This window comes from Pteropus medius, unplaced genomic scaffold (genome assembly GCF_902729225.1).
Source record: "Pteropus medius unplaced genomic scaffold, Ma_sr-lr_union100, whole genome shotgun sequence".
Lineage (NCBI taxonomy): Eukaryota > Metazoa > Chordata > Mammalia > Chiroptera > Pteropodidae > Pteropus > Pteropus medius.
In genome coordinates, this window is record NW_024344378.1 from 3858127 (window position 1) to 3880665 (window position 22539).

Here is a 22539-nt window from a genome sequence, read left to right on the forward strand (position 1 = left end):
CAACGAATTATTACTAATTATTCTCGTGAAGGATTCAAATGTTTGAAAAGTCGGCCAAAAGAATTTATTCATTAGCAGAAAGATGGACCTTTCGGGAGGGTATGGAAAAGGCGTCGGCTTCCATATTTTGCCTGAAGCTTGAACAGTTTAAAGCGGGTAAACGCTGTCATGACGGGAATCCAAGCAGGTGTGGATTCTGCTTCCGACAACCAGAGTGGATCCCAGGAAAAGCTGAAAGGCCTTGGCGCGTACACCCGTGAACGCGCTGTGCACACCTGTGCCCGCTGTGGCGCTGGCATCCCCAGGTGGTCCTGCTCTCCTCCGCATCCGAGGAAGAGGAAGGACGGGGAGCGGGGGAAAGGGAGAGGGGACGGACGACATGCGCTCCTCTTCCCGGCATCCCACCTTCTTACGTGGCTCCCGTGAGCCGAGGACAAAGGTGACGAAGACAGCACCTTCGCAGACGGATAGCACGTTTGATGAGTTGTGCCGTCTCGCGAATCGTAGGCCGCAGCCCCGAGAACAAAGTACACGGCGATACTTGGCGTAGCGCTTGGCGCGTGGTACGTGTTCTGGTAGTTTCTGTAAAATCTCAATACAATCTGAGTGACTAGGGCCTGTTGGGCTCTATCGTGGGAATGGGACTTTCGCGGAGTACAACTCCCAGGGGTAGCCAGGGCGTCGGGGCACTGTGGGATGGGAGTAAGAAGTGGGGGCAGCACAGCTCTGAAGGTAGAAGGGAGAAAAGACTGCAGGTTGCTATCCAATCCCCATCCATTCCCCCTAAAGCTCTGTTTTAAGCCGGGCACTCAACAGGGTATCTCCCGGTCTCCTTTGCAGCTTGAGGTGACCATATGACTAAGCTGTGATCATTAAGATGTAAGTGAAAATGTCAAGTGGAACTTTTAGGAGGTTTTCTTGAAGGGCATGGAGTCCTTTTTGCATTTCTGCTGTACTGCTTTCTCCTTCCTTCCTTGTGAATGTGATAGCTGGAGCTCCGGCAGCCATTTTGAACCATGAGGTGGCCTTAGAAATGAAAACCGTGCATGTGCTAAGAACGCAGAGGGGAGAGATAAGACCACGAGTCCTTCCAGACCACCTGAACAGCCCCGTGCTGAAGTTCTGGGAAGAAGCAAATTTCTACCTTACTGAGACAACTGTTATTTTGTGGTTTTTCCGTTTATGTGTCACCAAACTTCATTTTCACTAACCAAGCAATCTACTCTCTTTTCTCCTCAAGTGACCCCAAGTGAATGTGAATGCCGACAGTTTTCCTATCACCGAATGAGCGAGGATAACTTTGTCTTAGGATGATGTATTTGATTCGACACTCTTTTCTTTGGACACATTCTTTTTCTGGTCTGCTGCCAGATTCCCAAGAAATAGAGAGAAGTTAACCTGATTTGAAAGTACCAGTGGCTTCCTCAAACCCCAGCAGCTCAGGGTGATGCAAATACAGGATGATAAAACGAGAACCATCTGCCTGCCTCTACGCTCCACCCCTGCAGCTCTAGAAGTCCCCAGAGAGAGGGCTCATGCTTGACCATGACACTGTCCTTTGCCTAATGACGCTTTCTCTTCCTGTTCTCAGGCTCCCTGAAGCTGCCTAGAAGGAGCGACCTTTGTCCCCGACAAGTGTGACGTCCTTCCTGCTTCGCCTCCCCTCAAGTCACTGCATCTCCATGCTCCAGAATAATCTGGACGCATCCTTCCCATCTTCCTGTATATCTCGTCACACACTTGCTCCAACAAGGGTGTCTTGTGCTTTCAACGTCATAAGACACTTTAGAGAGACTTTAGTGAAAGAACGCTCAAAATTGACTTGGTTTTTCGTCACGGAACCCTTTCTCTAGAACCCGAGCTGGGTTTCAAGGCCCTGAAGGGAGGTTTCTATCTTGTTATTCTTTACATTCCTCACATCCCCCATAGTGTCTTAGTCCATTGGGCACCCGTAGCAAAAATACCATGAACTGGCGACCTTATAAACAACTCGCATTTATTTCCCATAGTTCTGGAGGCTGGAAGTGTGCGATCGAGGCCCTGGCAGATGCAGTGTCTGGTGAGGCCTCATTTTCTGGTTCGTAGACAGTGTCTTCTCACCGTGACCTCACAGGGAGGAAGGGGTGAGGAAGCTCGCGAAGGTCCCTTTATAAGGGCACTAGTCCCACTCGTGAGGGCTCCACCCTCACAACCTAATCACCTCCTAGAGACCCCACCTCCTAACACCATCACCTTGGGGGGGTAGGATTTCCACACAGGAATTGGGGGTGGGGTAGCACAAACATTCAGATCATAGCACATGATGCTTGATACGTGGAAGGTATTTATTAAAGTTTTCGAATGAGTGAGGGCATGATAGTGGTCAGCAAAATGAATCCATTTATTCTCCTAGCCCTGAACCATCACCTTGGGACCAAACCCAGCTTTCGAATGTCCCAGCTCTGTTCTTAAAGATAAGCTCTTTCCCAGAGACTCTTTTTACCCCTGAATACAAAAAAGATTGCTCTCAGGTTCTTAGGTTGTGACTCTGTGCCACACACAGTTCTGGACCTCTTAGGAGGGGTGGAGGGAGGGGAGACAGCCTATTGCCCGTGACCCTGGTATGCTCCAATGTAAGGGTCGGCATTTAACTATGGAAGTCCACACCTAAAGTATTGCCAGTCCCCAACTCCCTACTTTTCTCTTCCCTGGCACTTTTACCATCCTCTGCCGACAGAGGAAAAGGGAGGGGCACAATAAAATAGTAGCCTCATGATACCCGTCTGGGACGGAGCAGATATTGGACGATAAGAGAACTTTGAGGCAATGGTGTGGGGGTTTAGTCCCTTGGGTTGCATAGCAGGAGAGGACGTGATAGATACACAATTCAGGTCCCAAATCTGGATGAGGGAATGAGGAGAGGGTATTTACTACCTGTCAATCTCCTATTGCAAAGACCCACTGCACCGACCAGATACATACTTGTTGGCAAATCAATGAACGCACACACAGTGAAATTGCTGATTTGTGGCGTTAGAGCAAATCCTTGGTAACATTGCAAGTTATTAATATAAAGGAGATGCAACACAGGCAACTTTTGTACCAAATGTGCATACACTTCCTTTAGGCCTCAGGAGTTTGCTAAACCAACTAAGAAATCCGTCAAATAGCACTGACCTTTATGTCCCTTTCAATCACAGATTATAAATCCTATATAGGTTTGTGTACAGCCCCCAAGATATTCAGAAACTCTTTTCTTTCTGTCCAAGTTGGCACCTCGCCCCAGCGGAGCAGACGGGAAGCTGAGAAGCATAGGTTCAAATCAAAGTTCTGGCAGCATTTTGTGTGCATGTGAGTAACTGTGTGTGGTTAACTCAGGCAAATGATTAATCTCTCTACACCTCAGGGATGGTGATAATGATGATAATAGGTCCTGCTTGGCCTAACTCACAAGTTTATGTAGAATTCGTTTGAAAAACACTTAAAAAAAAACCCCATCATCTAAAATGCAAGGTGTTATTTCCATTTTTAGCTTTTTCTATTTTATTCCCCTTCTTATGTCCTTACTACATATCCTTTCTCCTCCCTTTCCAATGGCCCCATCTTTCTTGGTTGTGTTTACACGGATTAGGATGCTTTTAAAAATGCTGGGAAGACAGTAGGTAAACGCTGTGCTCACCTCCTCTCCCGACCACATCAAAAGTACAACTAAACTACACAATAACCATCATTGAAAATCACCTGAAAGCTAGTTGAACAGAAGGCCTACAACTAAGGACACACAGAAGAGGCCACCTTGAGACTGAGAGGAGACGCGGAACGGGCCGGTCCCACATCGCGTGTGGTGGTTAAAAATTGAGAGGTCTCTCGACTGCGAACGTCCCCCCGAAGGAGTGAGAGGTCCCAGCCCCACACCAGGCTCCTCAGCCCAGGGTTCCAGTGGCAGGGAGAGAAGGCCCCACAAAATCTGTGTGTGACAATCAGCGGAGATTGCGTCTGAGTGAGACAGGCACCCTCTGGAAGGACCCACATACTGACTCACCACTGGCAGCCTCGCTCTCGCTGAGCTCCAGCGCTGGGACAGCTGCTCGAGGGCACCAGGGACACACGGGAAGGAACCGAGTCGACCGGCTTCCGGGCGAGGCTGGAGGGGCGGCTCTGCCTGGGCAGGCGCCATTTTGCTCCTTTGTTGAGCCCTCCCCGACCCAGCGCGCATGCGCAGGGGCCCGTGGGAACCAGGTTGGGGCTCCATCGACCTGGCTGACAATGTTCACCCTGCCCTGGTGACTTTCTGAGACCCCCATCCCACCCAGTATGTGGGCCCACCCAAACTGCTTTTAATGGAGTTTCCATACAAATGGCTTGTCTTGGCTCATGCTGCAGACTTTCCTAAAATCTCTCAAAGGTTCACAAAATCTAAGCAAGCAGCATCTGGCCTTGGCGTGCCCCGTGCCGCTTGCTGAACCGCCCGAAGCTCGGCACTAGCGGCAGCCAGCCTGGGTCCATGGCTTGGCCTCTCGAGGCACCTCTAAGCCCAGCGTGGGTGACAGCAACCCGCGGATTGCTTAGTGGTTCATGCTAGGTGGCCCCGGGCAGGGTCCAGGTTGCCCCTGAACTTGGCCTGTGGCAGAGCCCCTCCCAGGAGACCTAGCCTGCATGACCAGTGTCTGGATTCTGTCTGAGCTGGGGCACCACCCCGGGCCACATTCAAGGACAACACACCCAAAGGGCAGACAGAGCAGGCACCAGAGCCCAGCTAAAGCGAGTCTTGCTCTGCAGGGTCAGCCCCTGCATAACGGCTCCTCCATTGTGGTCACCGCCACTGCTCGCAACCAATCAGCCCAAGGGCCAGTCCCTCCCACTGATGTGCAAACAGCAACCAAGACTCAACTACAACAGGAGAGCACGCACAGCCCGCACGAGGGAATCATGTGGAGCACCCAGCTCAGGTGACCAGGGAGACTATGCCACTAGGACCCACAATACATCTACTACATAAGGCCACTCTACTAAGACCAGGAGACACAGACACAGCGGGGCAGCCAACATGGGGAGATGAAGAAATATGTCCCACATGAAAGAATGGAACAAAGCTCCAGGAAAAGAACTCAACAAAATGAAGACGAGCAACCTACCAGACTCAGAGTGAACATATGCTCAATGAACATAGAGGAAGAGTAGATGAACTCAGTGAGAATTTGAACAAGGAAATAGAAAATACAGAAAGAGAAATAGAAAACAGAGATAGAAATAGAAAACATAAAAAAGAACAAATCAGAAATGAAGAGTACAATAACTGAAATGAAGAATACTTTAGGAGGAATCAGTAGCAGATTAGACAAAGGAGAGGGTAGAATCGGCGATTGAGAACATAGGGTAGCAAAAAGCATCCCACCGGAATAGCAGCTAGAAAAAGAATCTTGAAACCAGCAAGAGGAAAAAGCAACGAGCTACCTATAAGGGAGCTACCATACGACTGGCAGCTGATTTCTCAACGGGAACTTTGTAGTCCAGAAGGGATTGGCATGAAATATTCAAAATAATGAAAAGCAAGGACCTACAACCATCTTACTCAGCAAAGCTGTCATTTAGAATTGAAGGACAGATAAAGAGCTTCCCAAACAAGAAAAAAACTAAAGGAGTTTATCACCACCAAGGCAGTATTCCAGGAAATGTTGGAGGGACATTCTTCTTTAAAAAGAAGAAAAAAGAAAAGAAGATAAAAAACATGAATAAAAAAATGGCAATAACTATCAACAATATCTATCAATAATTACTTTGAATGTAAATGGATTAGGTGCTCTCATTAAAAGATAGAGTGGCTGATGGATAAGAAAACAAGCCCCTTACATATGCTGCCTACAAGAGGCTCACTTCAGATTGAAAGACACACTCAGATTGAAAGTAGAGGGATGAAAAAAAAAAAAGGATGAAAATGGAAACATACAAACAAAAAGGCTGGGGTAGCGATACTTAGACCAGACAAAATGGACTTTAAAACAAAAGCTACAACGGGAGACAAAGAAGGACCCAGTAATCCCACTTCTGGGTATTTATCCAAAGAAACCCTAAATGCTACTTTGAAGGGACATGCGAATCCATAGGTTCATTGCAGCGTTATTTACAATAGTCAAGATATGGAGGCAACGTGGGTGTCCATCAATGGGTGAATGGGTAAAGAAGAGGTGGTACATATAGACAATGGACTATTCCTCAGCCACAAAAAATAGTGAAATCTCGCCATCTGCAACAACATGGGTGGCCCTAGAGGGTACTGTGCTGAGTAGAGTCAGTCAGACAGAGAAAGACAAATACCATATGATTTCACTTACATGCGGAACCTAAAGAACAAAATGAACAAAGAAACAAAGCAGAAACAAATCATAGATACAGAGAACATTTTGATGGTTGCCAGATGGGAGGGGGGTTAGAGGGCTGGATGAAAAAGGGGAAGGGATTAAAAAGTACAAATTGGTAATTACAAAGCAGTCAGGGGGATGTAAAGTACAGCACAGGGAATATAGTCAATAATATTATAATAACTACGTACAACGTCAGATGGGAACTAGATTTATTGGTGTGACCACTTCGTAAGTTACATAAATGTCTAATCATTCTGTCGTACACCTGAAACTAATATAATATTGTATGCCAGCTGTAACCGAAAAATAAAAAATATATGTTTTAAAAATGCTGGGAAAACCGTCTGACCCGTGAGTTCCATTTGGCTTCATTGTCCATAAAACTGAACAAAGGACTTCATACAAAACATATGCTCGACTACTTCGTGGCCCTGAGCAGGCCTCTAACGATCTAGGCTGGAGGCCTGTGCTTGGGGCATAAAGGTAAAAACAGGCCGTTTGTCTGGACTCGGGGCCTCCGCAGGCAGCGGGATTGTGCAGAGTTCACGGCTTTGACAGATTTCTGTTCTCAGCTCCATCAGGAAGCTCCCAACGCGTTTTGTGCAAAGTCGCTCTCTTCACGTTCCCATTCCTCCAATGTCCTTTTCAAACGTTACCTGCATGTTATCGACGGTGTACGATCTCTATGGGACTTGGGCACGAAAGAAGCTAGAAGGATAGATTCCGAACCGGGCCAAAGCAGGACAGACATATGAGCACTGGGACAAAGGAGGGAGACAGCTTGAGATTTCCTCAGGGCACAGACTTACATTTTGGTTTAAATCGGCACCCTAGTTTGAATGATGAGAGAACTCAAAGTTCAGAGGGGAGAGGCAAACACTGAGAAAGATTTCTCCCCCAGCTTTTACGGAGGAGCTATTGAACAAAGAAGAGTTGCTACCAAACTTTCACTAAGCTCACATTAACCCCTCTCCAAAAAAAAAAAAAAAGCCTCCACACATCAGTCCCGTTATTAATATCATGTGACCAAGAAAGAAATTGAATCCGAGAGAGGATTAATAACATGCAAATCACCGACTTCAAGGGGCAGAGCTGGAATTTTAACTGGGTTTTCTGGTCGGTCTTACGGTTTTCTTTGCATTTAACGTATAGATTTATTTTGGTTTTGGGTGTCACAGGAGCAAGACGTTTGTGGTGTCCACGCTTCAGTAATATTGTAATGGAAATGATGCGTGAGCGTTTTTACTCTGGAGTTTGCGTGAAGCCACCCTGGCTGTTCACAGCGATGATTCAAATCCCCATGAGAGGAATGGAGTGGCCTGAGCTGCCCCCGGTTACTGAGCTAAGCGTGGGCGTAACCTCTGTTCCCCGATTCTCGCCTGGTCTACACCGCAGCCCTTGTGTGTTCATTTGACAATGAATGTTCTTCAGTAGTAGAAAATCATTTTTATAAATTATAAATTTTAATGACGTCGATAGTGATAGTATGCTCGGAGAGGGTTTAAGCATCCTGTTTTCCAATTATAAATGTCATATATAGAAATCGTAGCAATTTCTATAAAGATTGCAGAAAATTTAGAATCTAATGGGGAAAAAAAATTCTTTATAATTGCTATAAACCACAGGTGACGGAATATCAGATTTGTGCCACACGCCTTCCAGCCCTCCCCTCTAAGTCCTTAATTGGCAATGTGCTTTGTGTGCCAGAAGGAGCTACTTCATTCATTTGATATCATATTAGGTATTTTTCCCTATTCGCTAAAAATTATGCGAAAACGGTTTTATACCCTTCGACATGGCATGACTTGCTATAATCTATTGAGCTAGCCTCCCTGTAGCTGGGATTCAGATTATTTCTTTAATAAAAAAAAAAAAGTCATAAATAACCATATCTATTTTTGCTCAGTACACACTCCGAGAATAGGATGATTGGGTTGAGAGAAACTTCTGAAACATTTGCGTTCTTTGAAAGGCTGAATCAATTTGCACTTGGTGAGGCAGACAGTTTCCTTGCGGGGGTCCCAGGTCTCCCCAACATTTTTGGATTCTCCCCTGCAACCTCCTGTGGGTTCCCACAACCACCTCTATGATCATCGGCTTCCTGCACCTCAGAGAGCCTATTTCCTGTCTGAAGAGGTGACAGAGCTGGGGAAGGATGTCCCAAATCCCTTTCAGAAATCGGCGTTGCACCCTCTAAGCATAGGTGTGGGTGTCCACCCTCCCCCCACATACCTGCTGGACCCCCCTGTCCCTTTTACATGGTGAGTCTGAGCTCTGGGACCTGTAGGGTGGATGGGGCCTGTGGCATTTCCGGAAACAGCCAACCTTCCTCTTCTAGCCGAATCTCTTTCCCCACGTGCCTCCCTTACGTCCCCATTCAGCAGCTGCAATAATGGGGTGCTGCTGGACCCATCCAAGGTCACCTTCCAAGCGCTCCTGGCTGTGGGCACCCTCGATGTGTAAGGAGAGAGTTCCAGAGTGTCCTCTTCAGGAGGCCTGTCCCTTTAAATCCCCAAACACCAGGAAAGGGGGCTCTGAGTTTGTTATGAGTTCCACCTGGACAAATGAGCCATTGGCCAGTTCGTATTAGGATTAGTGGAAAGGTGGCGGTGGCGGCAGTAAGCACATTTGTACTTGGCGAGTTTCTCTTTGATCAAATGACACAGATCTGATGGCAGGACTGGCTGGGACTTGGTTGGGCCTTTTAGGGCTCCAGGAAAGGAAAAGGCTTAATCCGGAAGCCAGCTCCTCGTCAGGGGTCTCAGGTCCACCAGCTGGTTTGCGATGTTCTACTGAATTATGATTATTAAGCCCACCCAAGAGCGTCTCAGAATGACAGGAGACAAATCAGGAAGTGATTTTTGTTCTCCGGAGGCTAACGACAGTGGCAAGTTATTGATCAGATATATGACCTAAATCTTTTCCAGATGAAGAGTAAGTTTGTCGTAACATCTCAAATGGAAGAAAATGGTACAACGACTAGAAGTTAACTCTATGCTGTCATTACTTCAGAAATAGGGGACGACCACGCTGGATTCGATGGCCCTCCAAGCAGGGCCTGGTGACGAGGAGAAGCAACGCTATAAATACTCGGGCTGACAGGGCAGCAGGTGGCTGGGCTGGAGGTGTGTGTCTGGGAGGGAAATGTGCTACGTATGTTTCCTCAAGTCTTTGACCTGCTTGTTTCTCAAAAGACTATATTAAATGCCTGGAAAAGATATTGGAGAGTTGTGGCAATAAAGAAAAGTTGGAAAAGGAGGGGAAAAAAGAAAAATTCACGGAGGCGTGTGCCTCTCTCTCTCGTATGCAGTTATTATTTTATTCATCCTGAAGAATATCGAATATCGAAACATCTCCCTGGATTTCCCCCTCCAGCTACCAACCCATGATGGGCACTAGAATCAAAGCCAAAATCAGGCCTGTGGGGGGCACAGAGGCGATCTGACCCCACGGAACCTTCCTGCTGCCGTCGGCTCTGGGCCGTCCACACCAGTGCCCACTGCGCAGCTCGACTATGAAGAATAGCACTACTGTTCTGAACTGTGTATTCAATGAACTAAAACGTCTACACGAGGAGACACCAACTCTGCTCGCGTTAGACCAAGACGTAGGCTTCCGTTTGGCTTGAATCGACATTTCCTTTGACCTTCTTTGTGATCTGTCCTCGGGCCACTCGACCGAACACTCTTGGAGGGCAGGACACTGCTCGTCCCCGCGCCTCGCAGGGGACTCCCAGCTCCAGCGAGGAGACGGGCATTCATTATCCAGCCGCATTGTCAATGGCTCACTGGGCTGCAAACTCTCTGATGGCCCCAGTCACGTCCTCCGTCTTTTTGTTTTAAGGCTCGAGCGCGGCCTCCTGGGGTCTTGCATCTCACGTGGACTCGGGGAGTCTGTGTTGGGCAAGGTATGCTGTCTTCCGTCCCCAGCGGAAGGCAGGCTGGAAAGGCAGTGGGACCACCTGCTGGACACCCCGGGTAGCGACAGGATGCCGAGGGCCAGACTGGGGAGCCTGTGTTCCCTCCATAAGTAGGTGCAGACGGGGGAACCCTAACATAGCCACGCACCACTTAGTGACAGGGATTCGTTCTGAGAAACGCCCCCTTGGGCGACGTCGTCGTGTGCGGACGCCATCGAGTGCCCTCGTGCAAGCCTGGACGGTGTGACCCACTGCACCGCTAGGCTGTATGGCCCAGCCTACTGCTCCCGGGCCACAGGCGTGTACAGCCTGTGACTGCACAAAACAGCGTGAGATTAAGCCAAGCACTAGCGACAACGGTGCAATCAACAGACGCAGCAAACATGAAAGGTTCGAGTCTGCCGCCAGCACGACACGGCGTCTGCTGTCACAGCAAGCTTGTTGTAATCAGTAGAAAGGGTATCCTCTAAAATAACAGTAAAAAGGATAGTATAGTAAATACGGAAACCAGCGACGTAGTCATTTATCATCACTATCAAGTATTAAGTGCCGTACATGATCGTGCTACACTTTTATACGACTGGCAAGTGTGGGAGGTACGTTTACACCAGCCTCTCCACAAACGGGGGGCAATTCCTTGCGCTAAGACGGTCAGATACTACGACACCCCTAGGCGATGGGAATTTTCCAGCTGGGTTCATGGATTGGGAGACGCTGTCGGTCATGCTATCCTTTTCGTTCTGAAATATAACACACACGCATAAAGGGCATAAAACACGAATGCACCGTCTAATGAAATATTTTTGGCAACCCCCCATTTAGCCGCATCTAAGTCAAACCCTAGAAATTGCCCACGCTCCAGAAGCCCCACCGCCCAGCACGATGCCGCGATGCTCGGTGTCTCCTCTAGAGGGAGCTGGGGTCCTGATTTTCCTCACGGTTTGCGGCACTTAACATGCACCTGCTCTCCTTACCCTTCGTAGAGTTTTAGCTCTTAAGCGTCTCCACGAAATGCAGTCTAGTTTTGCAAGTTTTCAACTTTGTAGAAACAGAATCGTATGACATACACCCTTCTTTTGTCTTTTGCCCGATTTACTTTGTTCAACACGTATGTTTTTAAGATTCGGCCAGTTCCTCTGTGTCGCTGTAGTTTGTTCATTCCCCTGGATCTATAACTTCCACGGCATGAATAGACCACCATTCGGTTATGGATTTTACTTCTGAAGGACATCGGGGTGTTTCCAGGTTGGGGATCGTGTGTGCTGAGATCGCAAACAAATGCCAGCTCCACCTACTTTCTCTCGTCACCCTCTCTGCCCCGACTGTAAGTGGCAGTGGCTGAACCTTTCACCCAGTGGCCCCAGCGGCCTAGCGATCGGGGACTCATGTTGTCAAAGAGCTTTGTGGTTTCGTTGCTCAACTGAAGCCCAGGGGCACATCGCTGGCAGCTCAGGGACAAGTTTCAAAGCTCAGGCGCAGTAAGCTCTGCTGCCTTAGCGAACGGGAGAGAAAACGAGAAGCTGCTCTGTTCTCATCCTGGTTCGCGCGGGCTGCGACGCAGTCATTAGGGTGGGGTGCCACGCGTGCTCCCCGCTCCCTGCCTATGCCTTCCGGCTTTCCCTCCCTCCGGCTTTGCTCGAGTGCCCATTTCAAAGGAGTAAGACCCTCGAGGAAAACTTCGGGAGCTGCCGGCAGGAGTGAGCAAAGGAGATCCCACGTGGGAGACTTGCCCTCAGAGCTCCGGCCCCGGGGCGGACAAGCTAATCTAGTTTGAGGGTCAGCGTTTACGGCGCATTTCTTCTTCCTGATCGGGCTTTCACACCGACCATGACACTGGTACCCAAGAAAGGTCATTGAATGACTTCTCAGTGACGATTTAAAAAAGGCAGCATCCACAGCATTTTTGAATGGATTAACCTCACGCTGTGACCACGGGTCTTAGTCTGGGCTCTCGTTTTGTATATGGGTAGACCGAGGCGCAGAGAAAGAGACTTTTGGAAAGCCATAAACGTAGTATGTAGAATGCACCGCTGCTGCGGTCCACTGTGGCTGTGAAAACAAAACAGTGGGGGCTGCCCTGGGTTCAAATCCCATCGCTGACTGTAAGTAGCTGTGTGACCTTGAACAGGTCATTTTACCTATTTGCTCACCGGCAAAAAGGGAGAGGTTGGATTAGATGGGCAAGTCTTGGAGGTGTTCACCCTTCCTGATTTCTGGTTTTATTTCTCACAGGACAAACAAACTTACAATTTTCAACTTATACGCACAATGGAAAAAAATACTTTCTAATGATGTTTTAGTTTACAATAGGGAAAATATAAGCAGATATACGAGGAAGCCTGTGTGGGAATCACCAATAAAATAGAGGTCTTGAAAGCCTTGCCTGCCAGGTCGTCATCTTCCTTGACTTTCCCGTTCGAGAAACATTTCCTCCCTTACGTGTCTCATAGAAATGAACTAAGGGACGAAGAGTGTCGTTTTCTAAAGTTCCATCTTTAGCAGCGGTGCATCCAGCCTTTCAAGCTGCAATTTCCAAAACATTAAGCGTAAAATGTTAAATTTGGAGCAGCTTTCTTTTCTTCTCAGTGTTTATGAGATATTCAGCTCATTTGTTCTGCTTCAAAAATCAAATTATTTTATCCACCCAAAGATGAACACTCAGCATGCAAGCCCTAGAACGAATACATTAAATTAAATTCGTTTTGCTTAAAATAAAATCTGACCTCTCCTTATTCGTACTCGACTCCTGGTAAAATCTGAACAACAGAATAAAATCAGGATTCTTTTACTACCTTCCTTCTGGATATTTCTAGAATAGCATTTCTTAACCTGGGGTTTACAGATCCCTTTTAGGGAGCTTACCACGCATTGCTTCCTGGAGGGCATAAAATGGTTTCGAATGTTCTGGACAGAGTTAAAAGGACTTCGTGTGTATGTCTAGTCCTGCGACTTTTCTTTTTTAATCTGGGAAGAAATTTCAAAGTTTTCATCCTATTTTTAAAGGAGATCATGACTCCCAAAAGAACCATTGCTCTAGGTATTAATTTATAGGACTTGACTGGTCGACGATATAGAAGTTGGTTTTTTTCCCACTTCCTTGGCTGCTGGCAGCTAGATTACCCGAGTTGAACTGAGGTCTTCATTTGAACTAATGACTGTCTAGGTTTAAGAAACACCCAAATTTCTATAGTGTCAACTTAGGAGATCTACCAGGTACTCTGCACTATCTCTTTGTGACCCACCTGGTACAAAGCCAGCACGCTACGTGTATCGGTCTCGAGGAAATCCTTAGCAAAATGGTCACATACGAGAATGAATATCCTAGGGCCTGAAATCCTTTTAAAACTGCATGTCTTTGGGGAAGACGGTTATATACGTGTCTTCTTTTGCTCTTTACCAAGCAAACAAAGATGCCACGAACACTCTTTTTTGCTCAATAGTTGATTTATGAAATCAGATCGCTTTAGTGCCGTGTCGACACCCCGATTTCCTTTCCCTTTCCTCCTGTCCCCTAGTTTTGAATTTTGACAGAGGTTAAGTGTACAAAACGCCTCTAGGAAGAATGCTGGCAGAAACTGAGTAAAAACGAAGAGATTTCATGAAATGATCTGACCTGCGTAAAGTAATGCAATTTATAATCAAAGCCAGGAAGTTTTCTCTTCTTTTCCCCCCCAATACCCACAAAATTAATCATGTCACTATAGCCACGTTGCTCATTTTCTTTCAGATCGTGCTCTTTTAAGTGGACGCCAAGGGCATACTGGGGTCTAAGGTACGGAGTCCACAGGAAAAAGGTCAAGGGCATGTGGAGAAACTATACTGGCGGAAGCTTTAATTTCATCTAATCCACGTATTTACCGGTCACCTCCTGAGTGACACCTGCTGTGACACTGTGGAAGTCCACGCTGGGGTGCCCGGTTCCGTGGAGCCCTGAGTCTCACCGGGTAGCTGTGGGGAGTGGCTTCGTCCTAAGGCACCGCCTCCCCTAATTCCACAAGAAGGGCCTTATCGGAGGCTCAGAAACAGCTGAGGACAGAACTCCACGTTTACACCTGGACGTGGCCCAAGAGGTGGAGACAAGGCTCGAAACCGGGGCGATGAGCGCAGCAAAGCCTCTCCTGGGAACGGCGATAGAACTTACAGGAAGGAGTGGAATCACCTGGCAGAGGAAGAGAAAGCACGGCGGGGAGAGCAGAAGCCTGGGGTGACGGCAGCATGGGCTGAGTCTCGTCCTTACCGGTACCTTGGCTGCTGGAGAAGACGGGGTGAAGAGGACGGACTCCAGCAAGAGCGAGGATCCTCCTAACTTTAGGTACCTCCGAGGGCGAGCAGTACCTGTGGCACCAACGACCCACCGAAGGTTTGGACAGGTATGACGTAGGTAAGAGGAACGAAAGAGAGGAGAGGGTTAGGGGGTGAGAAAGGGAAAAGGAGAGAGAGAGAGAGAGAGAGGGAGAGAGAGAGGGAGAGAGGGAGAGATGGGAATAGCCTTGTTTCATTAGACACCTGCTGTGACCAGGGCTTCCTGGGGCCAGCCTGACTTGGCGGCACTTCTGCCCTATGAAATGCTTCGATGGGTATGGGAGACGCCCATGCAAAAAATACAGCTCCTCAGAGGTGCGGTGACCTTCCTAACCAGTTTCTCTCCTGGAACCGAGAGCACCTCGACGCAGCTGAACCCCTCCACTCACCCCCGTCATTCAGGAGGTGACTGATAAATACACGGATTCAACAGCATTGAAGTTTCCGTCCATGTAGTTGATGAAGGATGACCTTGATTTTTTTCCAAGTGGATTCCTTAACTTACATCCCAGTATACACTTGAAGTCCATCTAAAGGGTATGTATGGTCCAACCAGCTCACACCCATCAGGATGGCCACTCACAGGACACAGAGAACAACCAACAAGAGCTGGCGAGGATGTGCAGACATCGGACCCTCGTGCACTCTTGGTGGGAATGTGAAATGGTGTGGCCGCTGTTTCGAACACAGTATGGTGGTCCTTCACAAAATTAAACGTAGAACTACGACGTGATCCTGCCCTTCTACTCCTGGATACACACTCGAAGGAAGGGAAAGCAGGGCCTTGAAGAGATGTTTGTGCACCGTGTTCATAGCAGCATCGTTCCCAGCGGGCAAAAGGTGGAAGCTGCCCAAGCACCCACCAACAGACGAGTAGGTGAGCAAAATGGGGTCCACGCACACAGCGGGAGATCATTCGGCCTCATAAAGAAAGAAAGAAATTCTGACATGTACTGCATGATAGCCTTGAGGATGTCGTGCTATGGGAAATGGGCCGGTCACAGAAAGACAAACACCGTGCGACCCCCGTCCTATGCAGTGTCTGGTGTGGTCAAAGTCACAGACACAGAAGGCAGAATGGAGGTGCCAGGGCTGTGGGGCGTGGGGGGTCGGGGGAGGGATTATCGTTTAACGGGGACCGAGTTTCAGTTTTGCAAAACAAAAAAGTTCTGGTGAGGGTCGCACGACAATACGAATGTGCTTAATGCCACTGAACCGAACGCTTAGAAACGGTCAAGGCGGTCGTTTTGCATTTTACCACAGCAACCAAACACACACACACAAAATGGAAGCAACAACAAAAAAAGAACACGGTCCCAAATGTCCCATGTCGCCTGGGGCCCAGGCAGCCGAAGGCCTCCCTCGCTCGGCAGCCCCCCCAGCCTGGTTCCTGGGCCGAGCAGCTCTGCGGGCGCCCCATTAAGCGGTTGATGATTTCTCTTTGATACTGGCTTTTTTTTAATCTTTTCATACAGCAGTTTTACTGTCCCTGATAATGACTCTGTCTCCATCACTCTTAAATCTAATGAGGCGTGGCTTAACAAGGCAGCACATCCTCGGCTTATTGCCTCCCCACCGCCTGATCACACTCAATTACCTATTGCCAGCCAGACACTGACCTGTCTCTTGCCATTGGCAAAACAGTGTGAAGTGACCTGCTGTCAGGCCAATTAGCAGTGATCCTCAATGAACTTCAGGGACCACTGCAATCCTACATTGTACCCTGCCCGGGCTGAGGTCCAGGCTGCCGGGACATCCAGCGTGAATCAGCGTGCCACCCGCCACACGGGGAGACCCTTAGGCAGCGTCCTCAGCTTTCTCATCCTCGGCTCTCGGGAATTCTAACGTCCCTCATGGAGAAGCGGTGAGAAGTGACAGTGAGTGCCGGGTTGATCCCACTGGGCTCTTTTCCACCTGTGTGGCTTTGGGCAACCCTCTAACCTCTCTGAGTCTGTTTCTTTATCCCAAACAACACATTTCAGAGTTTCGTCTTGAAAGTTAAATGAGTTCATCGCTATCTAGGTTACAAAGCCCCATTAGCCTGGAAGAAAAAGTAAGATATTTCCCTTCCGTCTGCTTTTGAAAGGAGTTAGGGTATAGATCAGTATAATGTCAAAACGCTATCAAAAATCAGTTTCTTTACGTTTTCCCTCTCCCCCGTACTCTGTGTAACCACCACCTACCTTCTAGTGTGGCACCCCCAAATCATCTGGGGAGTCGTGGGGCTGTATTTTTTTATGGCCTCTACCTGCGTTCTGGGTGGTTCGCTCGGTGACCAACGGGATAGGAACGGTCTCTGTCCCTGGCACAGGCATCTCCTCGGTGAGTGACCGCTCCATCGTGCAAGCGACAGGGCAGCGGAAGGTCAGTTGCTTGCCACTTCCATCTTCCCACTGCCTGGAGCAGGTCAAGTTCAAAGTTCTAAACACGCACATGCGGCGACCTTCACAGCGAGCAAGTGTAATGAGAGGAAGAGGAGAAGGCCAGTCAGCGGTACCATCCCGAGGGACCCGCTGGGTTCCGGCCCCAGCTCCCGCACCTGTGAGCACCCGCCCTGAGCCAAGGCCTTCGACTGCTGACCCGGCAGTAACTCTGAGATGCTAACGCCTTCTCACGGGATTTTGTGAAGGCATAGAAGGGTTGACGTGTCTGAAAACCATAGACGGTATATTACTGCTGGAAGTATTTTTATAGATGTCGATGATTTCCTTGAGCTGTGAGTCACTAAAATAAGTACCTTTGATGACAGGGGATGTTTTAAAAATTAGATTTGCTTTATCTGAATAATTAAGATATCTGCAATTTCATGCAAAAAAAAAAAATCTCTGTGTCATCTTTTTATACCCATATCCCTGATTTGCTTCCAAGTTTATTCTAAGTCTGCTTTGATCGATGAACTTCAGAAGCAAGGTCACAGGGAAGGGCATCATCTTACAGGGATAAAATGAATCTCGAACATCTTTGATAGAAGGTCAGTTTTCTTCTGGGCACACAGATTTCTTTCGTTTTTGGAAGAGTCAAGGTCATTTATCACAGGTGCTTTCCAGATTACCCTCTTGTGAATTCGATCCTTTTACAACAAACATAACCAACTATAGTTCTACGCTTCCATGTCTGGAAAGATCGCAGGACTCAAAAACCCCTTCCTCAGCCCAAAGCGGAGGACCATGGGAGCAGGGTCCGTGGGGTCTCTGTGGGTGTCGGTGGCAGGGGGTGTTCCCCACGTCACTGTGAGGCCTGCTGGCTCCCAGGAAAGACGCAACTCTGTTTTACTCACTGCTACTCAGAGCGCCCCAACACGGCCACGAGGTGCTTCTGGCCAGGCTCTTGCAATGACCTGGAAGTTTGTTCCCCCCACAAAAGAATAGAGGGAGAGGCGGGAGACTCTGGCCCCCATGAGTTAGTGTGACCTGTTCTGGGGCAACAAAGTCTGTCTGCTTCGTACTCACAGCTTCGCGTGGAATCCTGTCCCCGGGACCCTCACTCACAGGAGAGCTGGCGTCAGCCCGTGGGGGGCTGGCCCAGGACATACCCTAGAACCCAGTCTGCCTTAGACTACGAGCTTCCGGAGGGTGGGGCCACAGCCGCCCCCTGCCCCTCAGGCCCACCCTGCTCAGAGCAGGGCCTTGCACAAAGCAGCACCCAGCAAGTACTTCCCAAGGGAACGGATGAGTAATGGGTGAAGACTGCCCAGCAGCCCCTCACCTTGACCTTGAGCCCCGTCCTTCCCCACCCCTCCTGCCCAGAGGTGTGGACCTGGACCCACTTCAATCACCGTAAGGTCCTCCATTAGGGACACTCTTCAGAACTCTGAGTAGCAAGTGACCCTCCTTCCCCAAGGCTGAGTGAGGTTCCCGTCCTTCTGGCCGTGGGCCACCTCAGAGGCCTATCTGTCAGTTGTCTCTCTGGTCAAGTTCACACCTTCACTCATGGACCCAGCCTTTCTTTCCACATCGTTAGCTGAGCACTATTTTTTTTTTTTTTAAATACATAATACATTTCTCACAGTTCAAATCAGATCAAAAGGCAGACACCGAGAAGGCTCCCTCCACTGGTAGCCATTGTTACTTATATTTATAAGCAAATGCAAACATGTAAGTTTTCGTTTGTGTGGTGGCAGGCACGCTGTGTCCACTGCCACGTGCCTGGGCCTCGCCATATCCGCACACAGATATCTTCCTTGGTACGTTTACAGCTGTTTAGCATTCCATAAGCATATGGACCAGAGTTTATTCGAGTCATTTTCTACTGCCGGGCATGGGGTTGTTTCTATTCTTTCGTTATTGTAATATAGTGTCACAGTGAATGCTTTTGTGCACATGTCATTGTTCACATGCAACTGAATCTGTACGATACATGCCCAGGAGGGGACACTGCTGGGTCGAAGGGCCGATGCATTTGAATGTTGGGGGGATTAGATTCTCTTCAGTAGGGGCTTCTCATTCTGCTCCCCCTGACCAGCCGCGTTTGAGGTCGAGGCACTGTCCCACGGCGTGGGATGCAGACGGATGGCAGCTCCGCCTTTGTGGAACGGGCATTCTGTCTGGGCAGCCTGAGACCTGCAGTCAACATACGAAGATAATCGCGAATCGTGACGGAATGCCGGGAAGACACCGGAACACAATGCTGTGTTGCAAGCCGGGGGTGGGGAGGGGGTGAGCCACGCTCCGTGAGGAGTCAGCGTCTCTCCGAAAACGTGACGTTTGATCCAAGATGCAAAGGGTGACGAGGCAGCCCAGAGACTGGCAGGAGACTGCACAGCACAGGCGGTTCAGCTCCTTCTGGAAAACGGTCCAGATCACCCAGAGAGCCCCAGAAACAGGTGGATCGACAAGGCGCATGGCTTCGTCCCGGGATTTCCGCGTCACGTGAATCGAAGGCCGTCGGATTTAGGTGTTCTGCCTATTTCCAACCTGAAGAGCATGTCAACGTAGGTAAGGTGGAGAAAAGGCAAGGTCGCTTTGTCGCTTAGACAAAAGAGTGAATTTTTAAAACCTATCAGAGATAAGTCATGTCGCCTTAATAAGTGACAAGGGGCTGCACTCTGAGTCCTCTCTGTCCTCTGTGGAGGGAGGACGTGCATGTAGACGATGCGCTAGGAAGTACAGAGAAATGAAATGGGAACTCTATCGCTAGTGAAAAAGTACAGCCGCGGGTGTCACCTCTCTCTCCGCGGTTTCTTTGAGGCAGGTCGCTTTGTGGCAGTCACCCACTAGATGGTGCTCTCCGTCCGCTTATCTGCCAGTGTGCTCGCCTTCTGCTGGGCCGAACCTGACTCTGAGCTGCGAAAGCTAGAAGAGGGGAAGGTTCCCTGAGACACGATCGATCCATTTAAAAAGAAATAAAATAAAGATCGCTTTGAGTGTGAGCTGCCTCTGGAGGTCCCTGACTTCCAGCAGCGAAGTCCAGCTTGCAGCAAGGAGCCGAGAGAGGAGAGAGGATTCTGTGAAAAGCCTGGACAGGGATTTTTCTGGAGGTGGACGGAAGGCATCAGGGAAAAGATCTAAGATTCCGCGGAAAACCCTCAATCATTTTCACTAAACGTGGCCGGGGAAACGCGTCATAGATGGGCGCATCCTCTGCCATCGCTCGCCCAACCACAGGACGGGGATTTGGACCTGCTGGTGTCTGCTCGTCTCCCGCAGGGCGCGAGCCGAGCCGGCCGTGTCCCCAGGAGCCTGGGGACGGTCCCGTCATCTGGAAGTCATCACGCCACTGTCGGGAGCACCTGACGTCGCTTCTTGTGAAGGGTGCTCGAGTTTCTGGCCTCTCCTCGGTTTGCGTTGGGAGGGCCGCGTGGCACCGTGGGGCGGGCACTGCCACGTGGAAGTGACCTGGCAGCTGTGGCCACAAGAAGAAGCTGGCCGTCTGCCCTGTCCTGGCCGAGGCCCTCGGCCGCCCGCGCGTTTTCCGTTCCTTCCCTTCGACTCCCTTTGTCCCCTTTCCCTCCCGTCAGGCTCTTGCCTTTTTACACATTTCGTGACCTCTGACCGCAACGATCCGCCACTTTATTTCTTTCCTAATTTTCTATTTTTACCCTTCCAAATTTCTTCAAAAATATGTGTATGAGTGTCTTGATGGGGACATGCAGGGAATGATTATTTCAGGTCCACGAACAACAGCTCTGTCCTTGGTGGGCTATGATTGACCAGACCCGTCTGTGCCAATGACCGCTTCTCGGAATTTGGGGGCAGGGAGGTCACGGAGGCTGAGGAAGGGGTGTCCCCCATGCTAGGTCACCAGGCTGACGAGATGCGGGGCGACGGCTCTCCCCAGACCTCCCCGTGGCGTGTCCACTTGCATTAACAGCGACACAGTGATGGCGATGCCTCTTAGCTCCTCGGGAAGGCGGCCCAGACACCTCCAGGAGAGGAACTCAGGCCGGTGCCACCTGCCCCAACTCTGCGGGGCCCCCACAAACACTGGGTGTGTCCGATGCCACAGGCCCTCGCCTCAGCGCCCCCTGCTCTCAGCTGCAACGGTATTTGTTACACTCACCTGGCAGACTTGGCCCAAGACTTCTAAAAGCGCTCGCTGAGGTTGCTTTCCAAAACTGAGTTTGTTTTCCACGTCGAAGAAGGGGTCAGGGCGTGGCAAAGTGGGGTGCGTGCACGACCTGTGCAGTGCGGAGTGGCGTTTTCCAGGCTGAGCCATGGCAGGGAGAGTCCGCTGATGGCGTTTGTTCTATTTAACGAGCGAGAGAGAGAGAGAGAGAGAGAGGACCGATAGATTAGATAGATGATAGATAGATGATAGAATGATAGACAGATAGAGATAGATAGATAAATAGATGACAGATAGATAGATGATAGATAGATGATAGATATAGATAGATAGATAGATACATGAATACATATATAGATGATACATGAACAGACAGACAAACGGATAAATAGATAGACAGATAGATAGATGATAGATAGATGATAGAGATAGAAAGATAGATAGATGATACATAGACAGGCAGACAGATAGACAGACAGATAGATGACAGATAGGTAGATGATAGATAGGTAGGTAGATAGATAGATAGATAGATAGATAGATAGATACATAGATACATAGATACATAGATACATAGATAGATACATAGATAGACAGATGATAAGTAGATGATAGACAAGTGGGAAATGGATAGACTTTATGCTCCACAGTTTAATCTCCAAAGCTATCAAGGTAATCCAAAGACAAGGCAGAAATAGCCCATCAGCTCCCGTCTTAGCGGAATCCTGGCAGGAGGGGAGCCGTTTGCGTCTGTCACGTGAAACTCTCTGGACCCCTCCGCTGCTCTGCGGTCACCTGGCCGGGAAGCACTGGGTGGGCCGTCGGCTTCGTCGCGGGGGAAGCGGAGCCTCGTGGAAGCAGCAGGATCGTCTCCGTAAGCCGGAGCAACAAGGCAGAGTAAGGATTGAGAGGCGGGATTCTGCCTTTGGGTGGCGGACGCATCCACGGGACACGGCGTATCTCCACTGCAAGGAACCCTTGAGGTGCGGGTCCAGCGTCACCCCGGGAGCCCTCTTCTTTGACCCGCGAGCGCTCTGCTGGACAGCTGACCACTGGAGGCAGAAAGCTTCGATGGGGGGAGGGGAATAACTGAAAGAGTTTGGGCTCTTTCGTTCAGACATTAAACAATTCCACTGGAGGTCACATTAGCAAACGCTCACCTAAGTTCTGCTAGCACTCTTAGACGCATCCAGCGATTCCTGCCTCCCTAAAGTCTGTATATCATCCTGACCGAGCCACTTTAAAAATAAGAGCAAGTAAGACCACATCCACCTAGCCCTTCTGCTTCGTAAAAAAAAAATAAAAAATAAAAAAGGACCCCAAACAACAGAGGTGTTGTTTTGTGGGTTGGTCGAGACAACGGGCCCACTCGATCCCAATGCCACATGACTCAAATATTTTTACTGAAAAGGCTCAGTCCCCCAGGGACAGGCTCAGTAACAGAGGGGCTACGCAGGGGCCCTCCGGGGAGAA